Source organism: Marmota monax, unplaced genomic scaffold, assembly GCF_021218885.2.
Source record: "Marmota monax isolate L192 unplaced genomic scaffold, Marmota_monax_Labrador192_F-V1.1 WCK01_AAM20220418_F8-fsc00240, whole genome shotgun sequence".
Classification (NCBI taxonomy): Eukaryota; Metazoa; Chordata; class Mammalia; order Rodentia; family Sciuridae; genus Marmota; species Marmota monax.
The window spans coordinates 1687522-1705250 of NW_026693696.1; positions in this window are offsets into that span (position 1 = coordinate 1687522).

The window sequence follows — 17729 nt, forward strand, 5'->3', positions numbered from 1 at the left end:
CTTGTCAATGTATACAAGTTACTAATTTGTATTCTTATTTATTTATTTTTGGTACTGGGTATTAAACTCAGGGACATTTGACCACTGAGCCACATCCTCGGCCCTATTTTGTATTTTATTTAGAGACAGGTTAACACTGAGTTACTTAGTGCCTAGCTGAGTTGCTGAGGCTGGTTTTGCATTTGTGATCCCCCTGCCTCAGCCTCCCGGACACTGGGAGCCACTGTGCCCAGTTAAGCTACTAATTTGTATTCTCACAGCAGAAAAAATCTGCTCAAATTTCTTCATAGCAGATAAATTTGTGTACTGTAATAATCACAGAAAAAAAATTAATATTTTGTATCTTGTTTGTGTATTTTGATGACTTCTCTGTCTCACAAATATATATTGCTTATAATTAATTTTTCAAATTATGAGGTTTAAATGATGTCCAATGCTACAATAAGCTGCATAATTTTTAAGATCAAAATGAAGTAGCAAATGTATACAACACAGAAATCACACTTAGGGATTTAAAATATGTATCAATCCCTAGTAGCAAAATATTAGAAAACATTGCTCTTTTAATTTTTTTAAGGAAAATTCTAAATTTATTCTGGATATCACATAGTAGTATTCAATCCTACTTATCTCAAAATAATTTTAAAAATCTACTTATGTTTTCTACCATTTTATCCTATACAAGAGATAGAATGATCAGATATGTTTTAGTGTATGCAATGTCTGAAATATACACATTTCATTCACATATGCTGACTGTAAAATGAAAACCAAAGAAGGTGTGTTATTGATATACAGTCCTGAGAGTTATTTCTTAAGACATCACAATGGCACTGATCCTAAAAATGTTACAATGAAATAAAACAGGGGAAGCAATTGGCAGGAAGTACATGAAGAAGAAATAAAAGCTTAGTATTTTTACATGAAATATGATAGAAAATGAAAAGTTCTATACTAATAAAAATTAAGCCAAGTACCAAGGGGAGACAGATAAATACTCCTCTTCCTGAAAAATAGTGTGACTGAAGTACATACAAGAGTAAATGACTTTTCCAATTCCTTGTAAAAGTCATAAATACAACCTCAGAAGCATTCTTAGATTTAAGTTCTCACTAAATTAAGGACAAGGAAATGCTGTTATATTTCTTCATAAAAAAGGAGGAAAGAACATAGTTCACAGTGGAAGTTATGGGCTTTGATTTAATAGGATTTTCAACCTGAACATTCTTAAAGGAGGGCCAACTATTGTCCTCAGATTTTCCAGCAGAACTTCAGATGTGACTGAGAGCACTGCGAATATTCCATTCCTTGTAGAGAGGAGTCAGTAGGAGAAGACCATCATGGCAGATTGCAGACCTCTAGTTGTTCCTTATGGGAAATTCCTTTGAAATTTGCACACACTTTACCTTTTCCCAGTTTGTTTTCTTGTGTCAGCTCATTGATTGTCCACTGATAGCATTTGGAAGAGAAAGAATAAATAAAGTTCTGGATTACAGTTTACTTTCATACTTTACCTCTTCTTATTAATGTTCTTCGCTCAATGGACACACAAGCACATGCACATGCCTTCCTTCATGGTGCTAAGTCATGGATGCGTTCCAATCAATGTTTGTATGCAGTGAACACCAACAAAATTTTTAAGAATGATAGTTAACATTTGGTGTAGAGTTAATATTGAACTGCAGGATCTTCTGGAGCTGGCTATTTATATGGGAAGTTATCTTCAAATGTCTCTGTAAAATAATCAGTCACATGGTAGTTTTGCTGGTTCTGTGACTAGCTGTAGAAATTTTTATTATTTTTGTAAACAATTTCAAAAGGATCCAGTTATATTAATTCATCAGATCTTTTTGTTTGTTTGTTTTTTAGTCATTTATTTTTATATTTACTAATTTGATTAAAGAGAGCATTAATACTTAAATCAATAATACTTAAATCTCATAAAGGCACCACATTTTATGTCAATGCCCATATTAAAATAGTATTAGATTCAATATGAATTAATCATATTGTTTCTTAAAATGTTAAAAATTAAATGCATATACATACCAATAATTTAACATTTTACTAATATTAATAAATTGTCCTATCATTCAAATAGATTTATTTGTCACATGTCATAATCACTCATGATTTGAAAGTAAACAAACTTTCAAAAAGTTTTTTAAAAGCTCAGTTTGTGAAACAGGGCACACATTTTCCAATATAATTAGCAGTTTTTTCTTCTATTATTTTAGACCCACAATAGCTACAAACTGATTAAATCTAATGATCAAAAGCCTTCATCTTAATTGCTGATGAAAAGTAGGTTATTAACTTTATTTTAGTTCATTTTTGTGGTATGTGCAATTTTTTTCTGTGTTCCCAATGAGTTTGCATGATCTTATTTCCTCTAGTTGAAAACAAGCACATTATTTAAAATAACTTCTATGAAGTTTATAAGAGAAATGCCTTATTAGAAATAACATTCATATTTTTTGGCTTAGAAAATGGGAAACCTGTAGAAATGTACAAAGAAAATATAAACGTTTGATCATCAAGGTTTAAAATTTTTAATTTAAATCATCAAATTAAAAAAATTTGTAAAATTATTATAATTATAACCAAATATTTTGTCCTATTCCTCTAGGATTTCTGTGAGGTTTTTAAAATATTTAACTTTTAATTGTAGATATATATATATATATATATATATATATAATTTATTTATTTTTATGTGATGCTAAAGGATTGAATCCAGGGCCTTTCACATGCTAGGCAAGTGCTCTACTGCTGAGCCACAACCTCAGCCCAGGATTTCTGTGTTTTTGAGGACTGTTCTGTCATTGCTATGTTAATAGTATTTGGTACAAAGACACCCATTTATTTGTGGAGTTATATGTACAATAAAGACTGATTTAAGAATTAACATTGCAAAAAAAATAGAAATAAACTGCCTAAAGATGAGTAGAGTACAAGGAGGTGACCAAGAAGGAGAAGGAGGGGGGGAAGGAGAAATGCAGAGGACTGATTACAGCAAAGTATATGCCATGCTTTGTGATTATGTCAAAATGTATCCTAATGTTATTTACAACAAAAAAGAATTTTAAAAATTAATACTACAAAACACATGTGTAATTTTTAATTTTTTTTTTATGTGCTACAGATTAAACCCAGTAGTGCTAGTCCCTTTTATTTATTTATTTATTTATTTATTTAAAGAGACAGGGTCTCACTAATGTGCTTATGTTGGTCTCAAGCTGGCAATCTTATTGCCTTGGCTTTCTTGAATTCCCCGGATTACAGGCAAATCCCAGAGTACCTGACTCTGTAATTAAGTGAATATATATACCTTTTTGCATAGGATAGCCTAGGTTTTTAATTGTCTCGAGATGAATATAAATAGTATCCTCATTTTGCTCTCAAGTTGTCCCATTTTGGATGGTAAATGAGATCATCTACCTACCATATGCTGGCTTATGCACTTGGTGTTTTTATATTTAACAACCTCCTTAGTTCTTATAAGAGCTAAAGGTAGTGGGGTCAACTGTGAACCCCAACTGACATTTAAGGAAGTTAAGGAATTATCTCATTCCTGATCGTACCTTTTGAACATGAAGGACCTATGATCTCAACCTACCTTGCATTTGCACCAGAGGACTTGCTATTAAATCACTCACTACTCAATGATGACTAAAGGCTGATGATATGTAATACAGATGAGATCAAATGAGATCAAATGCAAATCTTAAATTTTAGAAGGAGTGAAATTACTACATGGAAGTTTTACAGAGTACCTTCAGTTATACATAGTGAAATTTGGGTTTTCTCAAACATTCAGTCAGATGATTGAGCCCTCGTAATCTGGTAGAAGCTACTTGTATTTTATGTTCTTACCCCGAGGGAACACAGGTTATCTTTAGTATTTGAAAATGTTCTGAGTTTAAAGTACCTTTATATTCCCCTCGAAGTTAATGTATTTTTTCCAAATAATACATGATCATGACACTCCTTTTGGAAGAATATCAGGGTCACTGTTTTCTTCTTTCTTCATTTCTTTTTTTTTTTTAATTACAACATAAGAGATTAGCTCACTTCACTGGCTTTAAACAACATAGATTAATTATTTTTAAAAAAAATTTTGAGGATCTGCATTCTGTATGCAGTATTATCAGATTCAGAAACCATTCTATTTTGTCGACTGGTATAGGAAAGGATCCCCTTTAAGCTCTTTTAAGATGCTGTGTGAATGGACTTTCTTGTGACAATGACTGATAATTTCAGCTTTATATGGGCCATTGTCCAGAGGGCACCCTCAAATTCTAGAGGTGACATTACCAAGAGTAGCTTGCATTTCCTTTCCACTGGGCTTCGCCAAAATGGCCATTGAAGTCTGCAAGGAAAATCTGCAAAATAAATCAATCAGATACATAAAATCATAGGTATGGTTGTGTAATCTCAGGGATGGCATTTTTCCATGTTTTCCATGTTCTGAAGATCAGAATAAAAAGATAAATCATGTCTATGTTCAATGGGAATCAATTATTCAAGTCTGTGATCATTACAAGATAGGGAACACTGAGGTCATCTCAAAACACTCATTCATATTTTCTTATGCCTCTTTATTCTCACCACACTGAAAAATAGAATAGATTTTCTAAACTTGGATCAGGAAAGAGTTTTTACCTTTGCAAAGTATTACACTGATCCAGTCAGAAAAGACTGAGTATTGATTAAAAATATTCAAGACTCTTTTCTGTCTCAACTCTGAATATCAGCACAAAGTCTTGCATGTATACTAGTAAATTCTATTTTATCAAATTATCGATATTGATTCTATTGTTAATCTTTGTGCCCCTATTTTTAAAGTCTAAATTCTTTTAATGCTTCTAGCTAACTAGCAGAATGTTAAATATAGGGAAACTATCTGAGAAAAGCATATAGATTCAAAAACGTGAATTTTCATTGTATCCACATTTCTATAAACATGATACAAAATATTATCCTGTAGTAAATGGTGCCCATAATATATCATTACCCCTAGTTCCTTAATCCAGGTAAGGCTAGAATTTTTGCATTTTATGGAGGCAAAAACTTGGACCTAATGGCATAGAGTTAATAGGAAAAGGTTTTGCAGAGGTGGAACTTGAACCAAGATAATTCCAAATACACTGTTTTTTTGTTTTTTCATTGAAACATCAATAAAATACTGGACATGATTCCTAATGAAAATGATAAACACAGAATTTGGCTTGATAAATGCAAGGTAAGTGTGGTATGTATTCCAAATTTTTAATAGTAATATTTCATAATTGTAACCTCTACTTTTCTTCAGTACCTGTTTTTTTTTTTTTGTTTTACTTTTATTTTTGAGAATAAAGAAATAACCAAAGCAATGAACAATTAATTACCAGAGGAAAGTACTCCAGATTTTTTTATGATACAACATAGAGAGAATTTTTGCAATTTTCCCTTATTTTTAATTCTAATGAAATAGTGCTATAGCCAGGCACAGTGGTTTGGGAGGCTGAGGCAGGAGGTTTACAAATTTGAGGCCCACTTCAGCAATTTAGTGAGGCTTTAAATAATTTAGCAAGATGCTGCCTCTAAATAAAAAAATAAATAAATAAATAAAAGGACTGGAGATTTAGCTCAGTGGTAAGACACCCCACTGTTCAATCCCTAGTACTACTACTACTACTACTACTACTACTAATAATAATAATAATAATAATAATAATAATAATTTTAAAAGCAATACATATGGAAGATCTTTTATAATGACTTAGTTTTGTTTTGTTAAGTGTGGCAATTCTGTTTTAAATACTTTGTGTGTGTAAACTTCTAGGTTATACCCAAATGATAAAAGATATATAACCATTTTTCTATGTGTTTTATGCAATCTTTATATGACTCAAACTATACTTATTAGTTAAGGTTTTGATGTATTTTTTTCAGTGTTGGGGATGGAAAAAAGGAACTTACATGTGCTAGGCAAACTTTACCACTAAGCTGTATTCCCAGTTTTAGATGGACATGAATTAAAGAAAATAATTTATCACTGTTCAGCTCAAAAGAAAAATGAACTTGATATATTTCATTTAAACAATGAAATCAATGTTATTCAAGAAATTAATGTTAAATATTTACTGATAATGTCACTACTACTATTAGTATTAATACTACTACTACTACTACTACTAATAATAATAATAATAATGTTAAAAGCAATATTAGGAATCCGTAACAGATGCAGGATCAATTCTTCTTGAACTGGTTATTTGATTGCCCCAGGATATCAAACTCTCACTGCTTCACTGCCAGTGATTCTCCAGGGAGTTTCCATAAGCCTTCCCACTGGAACTGGGGTCGAACTATTGATCCTGCTTGCTCTGAGGCTTCAGCCTCTTGGACTTCTCAGTTCATGGTTCTTCCAACTGTACAGTCCTGCAGACAACCATTGTGGACTATCCACCTAGTGGCTGTATACACCAATCTAATAAATCCCCTATTCATAATTGTACTTCCTGTTGGTTCTGTTCCTCTAGAAAACCCTGACTAATACATCAAGTGTAAGGATATCAATTTTTTCCTGAAGAAATTAATTTCAAATTGGGACCTGAAAGTAAATAGCTTTCTGAACATGGATAGATTATGCAGAAGTTTAGATCTGTCTACTTTTGAATGCCATAAGACAGGGACAAGTTTGGCCCATTTGAGCAAATGAACTAGTGTCCTGAAGCCGAAATAATGATTATGTGATGTGGAATAGGAGCAGATTGCTACGCATTAGGGGAAAAACATTGTGGATGCTCAAGAAAGTGAAATAGGAGTGATTGAAGAGAGATTCATCAATGTGATTACACAAAATAAATAGGAAAATTTACACAAAATAAGTAGAAAATACATACCTGGATGTTTTTCTTGGATAAGAAAAGATGACTAAAGGAGTAAAACTTGGAATTCTTCTCAGGCTTCCAGTTTATGCATATGTTTAGTTTCTAGCCTAAGGAATATTAGAGATAAAAATTAAAGATGATAATTTTCTTTTGCTTGTGAGGAACTTAGATGCAAAACATATATGATACCCAATGGCAAATTGAATGCTGCAAAATGCATCCTGTCACATCTGTCATAACTGGCTCTTCGGTAATAACTTTATCATTATTAAATTTTCAGGCATTTGCTCCTTTCCCACTTTTTTTTCTATCTTAGCTTTCCTGAAAGCTATTGTATACTCTCCTTGTGCATTAGAAAAAAAAATAAAAACATGCATTTTTGTGTGCCAATTTCAAAATGTGAAGTTCATGTGACCTTTGATGAACACAGTGTTACCCTCTTTCTTGCTTATAGTTCTCAAGAACGACTATAGAATGTGCTGAAAACGCGCTATCCTCAGTAAGGGGAAGTGGGTCAGAAAAGCTTGGGGTCTGTTTCTGGCCCCCTGCTCAGGAGTGGGTATACATCCCAGGATAGGCTATCTTTCAGCATACCTCAGTTCCAGTTCAAGAGAAGTATGCATTGATAAGACTAGAGAAAACTTCAGGAAGCTTTCTTAAACCTTAGGGACCAACAAGCAATTAATCCTGGATTCTATTGTCCCTTGATGCCTATCTGTAGGTTAAAAACCTACTTCATGTAACTTGGTGCGAGTGTGAGAGATCTGCCTTACAGAATTTAGTCAAGTCGGCAACCAGGCACATTGAACATATTTTACTGGAAGGTTGGAATTTCCTTATATTTAATACTGAAAAGCATCAAGGACAAAAAAGTAAACAAACAAAAATCACCCTAATTTCATAAAATCAATAATTACCATGAAAGATCAAAGTGGAAACATTGGTCTTTTATTGCTATAGCCAGCCTGCGTTGTATATGAAGGTCTCTTAAAATATTTCATTTAGATAGTCCTATTTGAAACAAAACGTCCCATGACATTTACAATTCACTGGAATCTTGCACTAAAATTATTTTAAGCTGGATGAGCTGGTTTTTAGAAATGACTTTTGACAAGAAGCCAATTTTTGTTGATGTTGAAATATGTCAAATATTAAGTCAGTAAAGAGGATCTGCTTAGCAGTCGAATCTTAATTTTCTGGTAAAGAATTGAGCTACATTTTCTTAATAACACCATTTATTAAATTCAATGTTACCTTAAAATTAAAAATGCATTGACAGTATCACACTAAGTTTGATAATTATGTGACTCTAATCTTTATTCTAGATTTTGGTTTTAAAAAATCCTATTACAATACTCCCTATTGCTACCATCTTCTTTCATACCCTTCTCTAATATTATTGTCCTGAAAATGGTTATAGCCTCTCCATTGTTCTTTTATTACTCTGTTTATACTCAGTCCAACTCATTCCCTATATTTATATAGTTATGACTTTGAAATGCCAATGTGATTTTCCATTTTCACGCTTGAACTATCCATATCCTAAGAATAAAGTTAAAAATGCTTAGCTTGTCAGAAAACTCTTCCATGTTTCTCCAGTGAACTTGAGTAGCTTTTACACCATGGACACTTAGTTCTAACTGTATCATTTTAGGTGACTACTTGGGTTTCCTACGAGAGACCTAATCTGTCTGTTTCCCCAGATTCCTTACTAGCTTCACAATTCTGTTGAATTTGTTCTTTTTTAAACAAAATATTATTTTTGGATTTGTATCAAAATAGTCTGGGTAAGTTTTATAAACGTTTAAGTTTTATTTAAGTGTTTTCAATGTATTTATATTATTGTGTCTGAAATACACATTCAACCAAAAGATCATATTTGAAAAACGACTGGCGATTATACTCCTCTTTTCCTGATCCATTCTCTATGCTAAAAGGGACATAACTTTTCATTCAAGGTCATTAGGTAGGTCACATTACCAAAGCAAAATACTTAAAGACATTTATTTTCTTTAGTAAGAAAGAAATCATTTTATTTTTAGTCACACAATACAGTAGCTCATGTTGTTGGGCCCCTTAATATATGAGATCCAAAAAACCACTAGACATAAAAGATAGTAATATGAGAAATTATTTGGCAAAAACAGAAACATAGATAAAATGACACCAATTTTCCTTATCAATATTCATATAGTGAAATATTAATCCCCAGTGTGATATTATTAGGAGGTGGGTCATCTGGGATTTAGTTAGGGGTTAACAGAGCCCCAGGATTGGGGTTAGTGCTCTCTTATCTGAGGATCCCTCACTCCTTCCACCATGTAGGAAAAAGGGACTATTTGTCTATTTATGTCCCAAGAACCAGTCTTCACCAGAAACTGAATTTGTCTAGACTTGATCATGAATTTTCCAGACTCTGGAGCATTGAGAAATATATTTATATTGTTTATAAACTACAGTCTATGGTATTTTATTCTAACATCTTGAAATGACTAATACAGTGGATTAAATAAAATATTACAGAAAAGAAATCAAAGCAATCTCTTACTAATACTTAAGGCAGGATTACTAAGAGATAAAGAATATAAATGAAAGGTCACTGGAAAAAAGTATAAGTTTTGTTCTGTTTTATGTAATAAGGTATATATATATATATAAGTTTGAACATTAAAATTATTCAATGGTGGTAAAATTCATGATGCAAACCATCTGCATTAAATTTCTATAAATATCTCATTTGTCAAATCAAAATACATAAAATATAGTTCATGTTATAAAAATGTTAGTGTTTTAAAGAAAATTTAGCTCTAGTTTTTGAGGAAATATGAAGTGTACAGGTTCAGTTATAGGTGGTTTGTACATAAATTTATAGTAATTTCTTGGAATTACTCTCCTGAGTTTTCCCCTTGTTTTGCAGTTAAAATAAAAATAAAAAATAATTACATACTATACTTACTAATTGGAAATAAAATATAAGACTATCAAATTCAATTTAAATGAATTAAAAGTTATCTTTTTTCTCATAAGGTAAGAAGTACCAAGATAAACAGTAAGTTCCATTGCATATGTCATTAAGATATGAAGATTTCTTGAATAGCATTTGTATTACCATAGGCAGATTCTCATTCTTTTCATAGAATTTGGCACCTTGCCTCATATATATTCTTCTGTTATGGGTCAAGCAAGGAAGAAAAGAGAAGGCCAAGCAATTTCCCACTGAATAGACTAATGCAAAAGTCACAAACATCCATTCTATTTTTTGTCAATAAGACTTAAGTCACATCACTATTGAAGGGGTTAGAGAAGCAAGAAGGTGTAGCCACAGGTAACCTGACCTGTGTTTTACAAAAATTGAATAAAAGGGGAGGAATCATTACTAAAAACAAAACAAAAAAAAAAACAAGAGAGACCAGAGAATGGAAATTGGTTAATAGTTTCTGCCGTACAAGGTCCTAAACTGACAAGGGTATTCATATCAAAACAATGAAAAATTCCTATTTGTCCATATTTCATATACCCAGAAATAATCTACTTGAAAAAGTTTTGAACTAATCTACCTGGATTTGTTTTTTAACCAGTGGTGCTTAACTACTGCACTGCATTACCCACTCCTCCCCCATTTTTTGTTATTATTATTATTATTTTTTTTATTTTGAGATAGGGTCTCATTAAGTTGTTGAGGCTGGCCTCAAACTTCTGAAATTTCTTCCTCAGCCTTTCAAGTTTGCTAGCATTACAGGCATGAGCCACTACACCTATCCCTGAAATGTTTAAAATGCATACAAAATTCAGCTATCTTAAATGTAAATTAAATATTTGTTCTTATCTCTTATAAATTTGTATATAATAACTTAATGTATAATATAAAATAAAAGTAAAATATTACTTTTTGTAATAAAACAAAAATCCCTATTTCTGACATTTCATTTGATAAGACAGAGAAGATATTATATATATATATGTATATGTATATACACACGCATATATATATCATATGACACAATACAACAATTTTGGGTATATTTTCAAAAGAAAATTAGTGTCTCAAAGTGATACTTGGATATTTGTTTAATTCCTTATTTACTTCAATAATAGCCAAGATGGAAACAACCTAAATTTCTGTCAGCAAAATTAGTGAATAAAGAATGTGATACAGGCAGTCTGAGCTGCTTCCTCTTGTGCTGCAGCCTAAGTTGATCCTCTTCCACAGAGCTGTGCTTTGCCTGTTCATAAATCCTATCTCAAGAAGAGCACTGTGAATTAGTTGCACTAAAAGCTGGTAACAATGAGTCTGCATCACTCAAAGAGGCAGCAGCCAGGGCTAGTAACTCTTAAGAGTCACCAGCAGCCAGAGAATGGCACAGAGTCACAGAGAACTGCCAAGAGCTGATAACTCCAGCCACTAGAAGTGGTCCAGGGAGTTGTCAGTAGCACCAACTCCAGCTGCTAGAGGAGCAGTGAGGAGGGCTGCTAACACTAAGAGGTGAGAGCCACAGGCATTCAAAGCCCAGAGCTTCTAAGGAGCTGCACTTTGCCTACTTGTAATTTCTATCCAAATTAAGCAAAAGAATCCTCAGCCAGTTGCTAAGGTGTTGTCTCTCTCCCATCTGAGATTCTGCTACTGTTTACACCCAGGGAGAACTGCTTCTTTAGAAGGGCAGCCAGACAAGTTTGTGGGAACCCCCCTGGTAGCCTGGAGGTCCTGCAAGCTTCTGTTGCAAATGGCTAAGTCCTGTTTCACAGGTTCTTTCTCACTGGGCCACCAAAGCTTTTTGTTGACCAGAAGAAGAAGGAGAAGGAAAAGGAGAAGGAGAGAGTCTGAAAAGTAAGATAAAAATAAATTTTCAAAAATATATTCTTATGACACTTCTTTTCTCTACTATGATCCCCACATCTCTTTACTCACCTTGTTCTTCATGTCCCTGTTTCTACTAACAGCCTACTCTAAGAAATCTTAATCTTTTTTCAATTATTATCATCAAAATCTTTCCTTCCTCTACCCTCCATCATATTGTGAAGCCACATCCATAATTCCAAGTGTTTGTTACAGCAGCCCTCCTCTCTAGGTACCAAAAGTTTTATCAGTTAGGGTTCAACAAGAGATGTGAAACAAGTGGGAAGCTTACATATTGACAGATCTACTGTGAAAAGACTGAATGATTCCAGGGCAAGTTACATTAAATGGTGGTGTGGTATATCATCAGCCCTGAAATCTTTCAGTACTTGATGGTAGTGGGAATTTCTGCAGTCTCTCCAGGAATACAGAACTGCTTTTGGTTTACTATTTTTATTGCAGAGGTTGTTCTAATGACTGTCATTTTGCCTTTCCTACCAAACAGCTCTGACTTCCCAGGTCTAGAAAACATGTGGGAGTTCCCCCATTTTCTGTGTATTTCTATTCCAATAATACATTCTAAACTGTAGAAATACCTGAGAATAGGTCTGGGGACCCAGTGAATTCAAGGTGATGCAAATTTACAATAACCTTTAAACTCTTCTCTGATAGATGACAGTGAACTTTTAGATACCATGGAATTAGGGATATTTCAATGTGCATATTCAGGAATTAACAAAAATTCTGATTGATGCCCTTTCTCAAAGTAACATCACCCTGTAAATTGTCATATGTGCCTTTGGAAAATACTAAAAGATATATTAACAGTAGAAATATTTATTGGTGCTTCAAATTGCTACTTCAAATGGAAGTATTTGTTTAATTCCTTATTTACTTCCATAATAGCCAAGCCTGCTTTTCATTATTGACACTCTGGGTATATAAACTGGGAAAAGATGAGGGTGTAAGACATTCTGTTTTGGTGAGTCAATTTGGACTTGTATTTATTTAACTTAGGACTATTCTGCTTACAAGTGAAGTAAGACATGTATTTTCTAGAAAAACTAACAATTTTAAGTGGGCTTCAGAAGGAGAAGTCTCTGCATATTCCATGTTGCATGCAAGGTTTTCTTCCCCTGAAGCCACATGACCTGGAAAATCTGACTGCATTTAAAACATCAGTGGTAAATAGTGACACTAGCTGGATCTATGGCAGACACTTTCATGGTTGAATTACTGTGTTGGTTCTAGAATTTGTCAGCATAGTCCTGCAACTTTCCTACTGAGAAGCCCCTTTGGCTTGCTATGGGCCTTCAGAGAGACATAGGCTTTACTAATGTGCCACACAGATATCCCATATCCCCAGCTGCCCAGATGACAGAGAAACAACAATCCTCAAATTTAACTTGTGTAAAAGAATGTTGTCTAACAAGTTCATGAAAATATGTGAAAAGAAAATGAAACATTTTTATATATCTTCTTGGAAAATTACTTAAGACCAAGATCAGCAGTTTTATGCTTTTGACCCACAAGATACTAACTTAAGAGCAACATAATATTTCAGCCAATTATTTAATTTAAATATAAGCTTAAATTAGCAGTGTAATAAGCCTCTGATAAGGCAAGTATTATATTTTGTTGGTCTACATTTAGTAGTTTAATCAACCACCCTCAAGGGTGGCACTGTAAGAGAATACCAAGTCCTTTAATTACATTTTAATGCCCCTCACTGAGTTAGCACCATTGAAGGGAGTTTAGCAGATTAATCATATTCTTTCTTCTAAGATGCTTTTGGAAAAAAAAAAAAAATTACTGGAGCCCTGTTTCAATTTTTTTAGGTTAGTATTCCTCAGAAGCCATTAAAATAAATAGAATCATTTTTTTTTTACTCATAGAATGTGAATAATACTAGCATACAAATCAAGCATTCAGATAATTGCAGGAAATATGTTTCAGTTCTTAAATTGGAAGAAAGAATTACTGTGTAGTACACGAAAATATGTTGTTAGATATTCTTTCGCTGATGCATAGACTTGGCATCACCTTCAATGAAAAGTTTATGGAAGAATCATAAGCTATATTAACTTCTGTGAATTACTGTGTGCCCCCGGAACAAATAAAATGGTTTAAATTTTGTTAAAGGCCTATTAAACAATGATTAACAATTATTAATGTGCAATTTATGGTGAAATATAATGCCAAAATATTTAACTTAAGGTACAGTAAAATTTGGTGGTTTTGTTTTTGCTCTAAATTGTGTATTGACTCACTTATAGTACATAAAATATTTCTGTAATCAGACGTTATTGGATTTTTTACTGCTTTATTACCTAAGTTTATTGTTCAATCAAAAAAGCATATATTTTAGTGCCCATGTTGACAGGAAGTAATTCCAAATCCTTCATGCTGAAATTCCTCTTCATATTTTCTCCTACTGCCCTTAGTGAATGAAAGAGGAACTAGTCAGCAGATTTTATATTTTCTCAATTTGTTTTCTCTCTTTACTTTATGTAATATCAGTCATTATTAAACACTTGCATGAAATGCTGAAGACTTCAAGTGAGGTTTTAGAACTAGTAGCAAATATAAACATTGAAGATTTGTGTAGGATCTTTTAAATCTACTGATTAGTTTTAGTAAAAAGTAAGAAAATATAAATTAAGTAGAATGAAGAGAGATATGAAGACTTTTTTATTTCACTGAGTCAGTTTTAATAACATAAAATAAAAAGTTAATTTTACATTATATTTAAGTAAAAGATTGCATTTTGAAAATTTCCATATGTGCTTATTTGTTGAAAGAATTTGTTTCCTACATACACTGCACAGTCCAATCTAGGCTACCTTTATTAGAAAGGTATTTTTAATGAGAAAATAACATTCTTCAAGAAATAGAGTTATTTATTTTTTCATTTTTATATATTAAGAAAAAGTCAAAGAGGTTACTATTCTATATAGTAAATTTTGTTTCTTGTTCAGCAAATCAAAAATTATATCTTATTGAGCCTTAGGGATGTGAAGGCCTAAACAGTTAAACAGTCTTGATGGATTTGGTCAGGTAATTGTTATATCAGTAATTACTGCAAAAACAAAATCTCAGGGGCAGATGGTCAAGAAAAGATCCTTCATTCTCAAGCATTAGCATAAAATCCATGAAGGACAGATCAAGATCATTTGAATAACAGAATGTAGAATGACTTTTCTCAGGATCCCTGATGATCTGTTGACAATTCTGAAAGAAAGAAATGAGAGAATGTAAGAACCTTCTTAGGCAGACAAACTGAGCAATCACACAGCCCACAGTGATAGTGTGTTTACTGTGTAAACAGAGACTGTTCTATGTATTTTAAATTATGAAATCCTGTACAACAACCCCTCCAATCCTTTAGGTTAAGCTAATCCCATTGTAATTAAGAAGAAAAAGGTAAAGAACAAATAAAGAAATCTTAAATGAGTTAAAATGGAAACAAATACAGATGAGTTCAAGGAAAAATATAAAGGAGGTTAATTTTTTGAAAATCACACTAAAGAGTAGGCCATAGAAATTTTACACAATGCCACATAATTTTCCTTCTGATTGCATATTTTCAAACTATGTTGTGTTTTCCTCATGAAAAAGAAAACAAACTATACTGAGAAAACTATACAAATTATACTTCAGAAAATAATCTATTTTAGTATAATAGGAAATTTGGAAAAGGCATTTTAATCAGATTTTTAAAATGTGAGTAGTCCAGGCACTTCTTAACGTAAGTAAAATTACTCAGAATTCAACAATTATTGTATTCATAATTATAGAATTAAATGAAAACAGAAAAAATGATAGTCATTACATTTTTATACTTGCAAACCTTTGTCATTATAGTTCAGAATATGCATAAAATTAAATCTGAAGAGAAATTATGCAAATCTTTATTTATACTTTAAAACATGCTTATTCAGATGGTAAATGTTTATAAAACACTAAAAATAATAACATGATCTTAACACATAAGCAAGTGCATGAAAAATTTTTTTAAATATGGTTGCTTAGTGTCAGATGCCTTTGTTGAGAAAATGATTGTATGATTTACAAGTGTTTGGCTTTCTAAAACTTTTCCAGTCTTTATGCCATCATCTGCTTTAAACTACTATTCTACTTTCATTCCTAATCTCTATGATCTTGAGATTCATTATCTCTCCCCTCAGGAAAATTAAAAGATAGTGATAGTTTTGTTGTTGTTGTTGTTGTTGTTTATCACAGTTTCTAAGAAGACTAGAAGGTCTTCTGATGGTCTAATAAAGAAGTGGATGGAATGTAACAATGTAGTTATAAATAAAGATGACTAGATAACCAAGACAGTCAGCTAGTCAGTCAACAAGCAGAGAATTACTAGGAGACTTTCAGAATGTTAATCACTTTCAAATTATGGAGCACATACATCATGTAAGGTACCTATTGACTTTAAACCCGAAATCACATGTTAACTGTTTCATTAAGCTATTGGCAAATAGTATAGAAATGTTCATTGTTTTTTAATTCTATACCCTTTGACCATTAGTTTCAGAGGCTATGAGATATTGTTTGGTGTATATGTATTTTAATGTGGATTCTTAAAATAGATGCAAAAGTAAGAGAGACAGAGAAAGGGAGAGAGAACCATTTTTTCTCTTCCTTGGTAGCCCTTCAATGATTATAATTGTGTAAAGCACATTTACATTGCAAATAATCCTAAAGTACATTTATATTTTTTAAAGGTAGATTGTTTTAAAAAAAAAAACCTTTATTTTATTTGTTTATTTTTATATAGTGCTGAGGATTGAACTCAGCCTCACACATATTAGGCAAGTACTCTATTACTGAGCTACACACCTAGCCCCTTAAGGTATATTTTATGAATCCCTAAAATGAATATTTAAAAAAATAAGTAAATATAAATAATAGCAATGTCAAATCATTTAATTACAGTTTTATATTTCTAGTTACTGCTATTTTAATTTATATTGTAAGATATTAAATGTGACATAACATAAATACTAATTTCTTTTTCTAATCTGTTTTCATTTTGATCATTTGTGTGAGATTTCCATACTGTTATTGTTTTACTTTATACATTCTGAAGGCCATTTGTGTAATTGTGTAGAGGATATGTTAAACATTTAGCAATTAAACATTAAACATTAAATGACTAAGTACATAGAAAATTACCTAATCAGCAATGATTATCAATGTTGCAAAGATATATTATGCTATAATTAAAAAGTATTCTAATAAAAGTGTTTAGGGCAGCACTGAGATCTGAATTCAGGAATGCTTTTGAAACTCAGCTCTAAACCATGAAGAGGTTTTTCTTAGCTGATGGGGCAAGGTTGTCTTCTAAAGAAAGATAGGTATATGATTTGTAAGTGTCTTTGCAGGTAGATGATATAACAATAAAAGTCATGGATGAACAATCAATGTGGAATTAGATAGCAATGAAAAAACTTGCAAAAAAATTAGAAGTTAAATAATCAGAATACCTGCTTAATAGACAAATTTGTTTGGAACATGAAACATTAGGAGGATTATTAAATGGCATATGTATGGCTGGTTGGCCACTACTCAATATAACCTTTGTGACAGACTGATGGAAGCTTGGAAACTAATACCTAAATTTATTTAGATACATATGTGTACCTCATAAATACTTGGAAAGTAAAATCAATGGACTATGCTGATTATCTTTTATGGTGGCCTTGGTGAATTTTGATGAACATCTTTTCCTCAGTAAATTGTGAATTAACTTATGGAAACAATGGATATAAGGGACATGATTATGAGAGGAACTACCATGAGTTTAATTTGATACTCTAAATGGTACCTGTTATGTGTTATCCATTGAAATATGGCCTAACAATCAGAGGAGGAACATAAGCTGCAACATTTTGTTTGATAATTATAAACCCACTGATCACTTAATTTAGTTGTTTGGGAAGTTTATAAGACTATGGAATGATAATGGAAGAGATTCCAGGATTGAATTTTGAATAATGTCATTT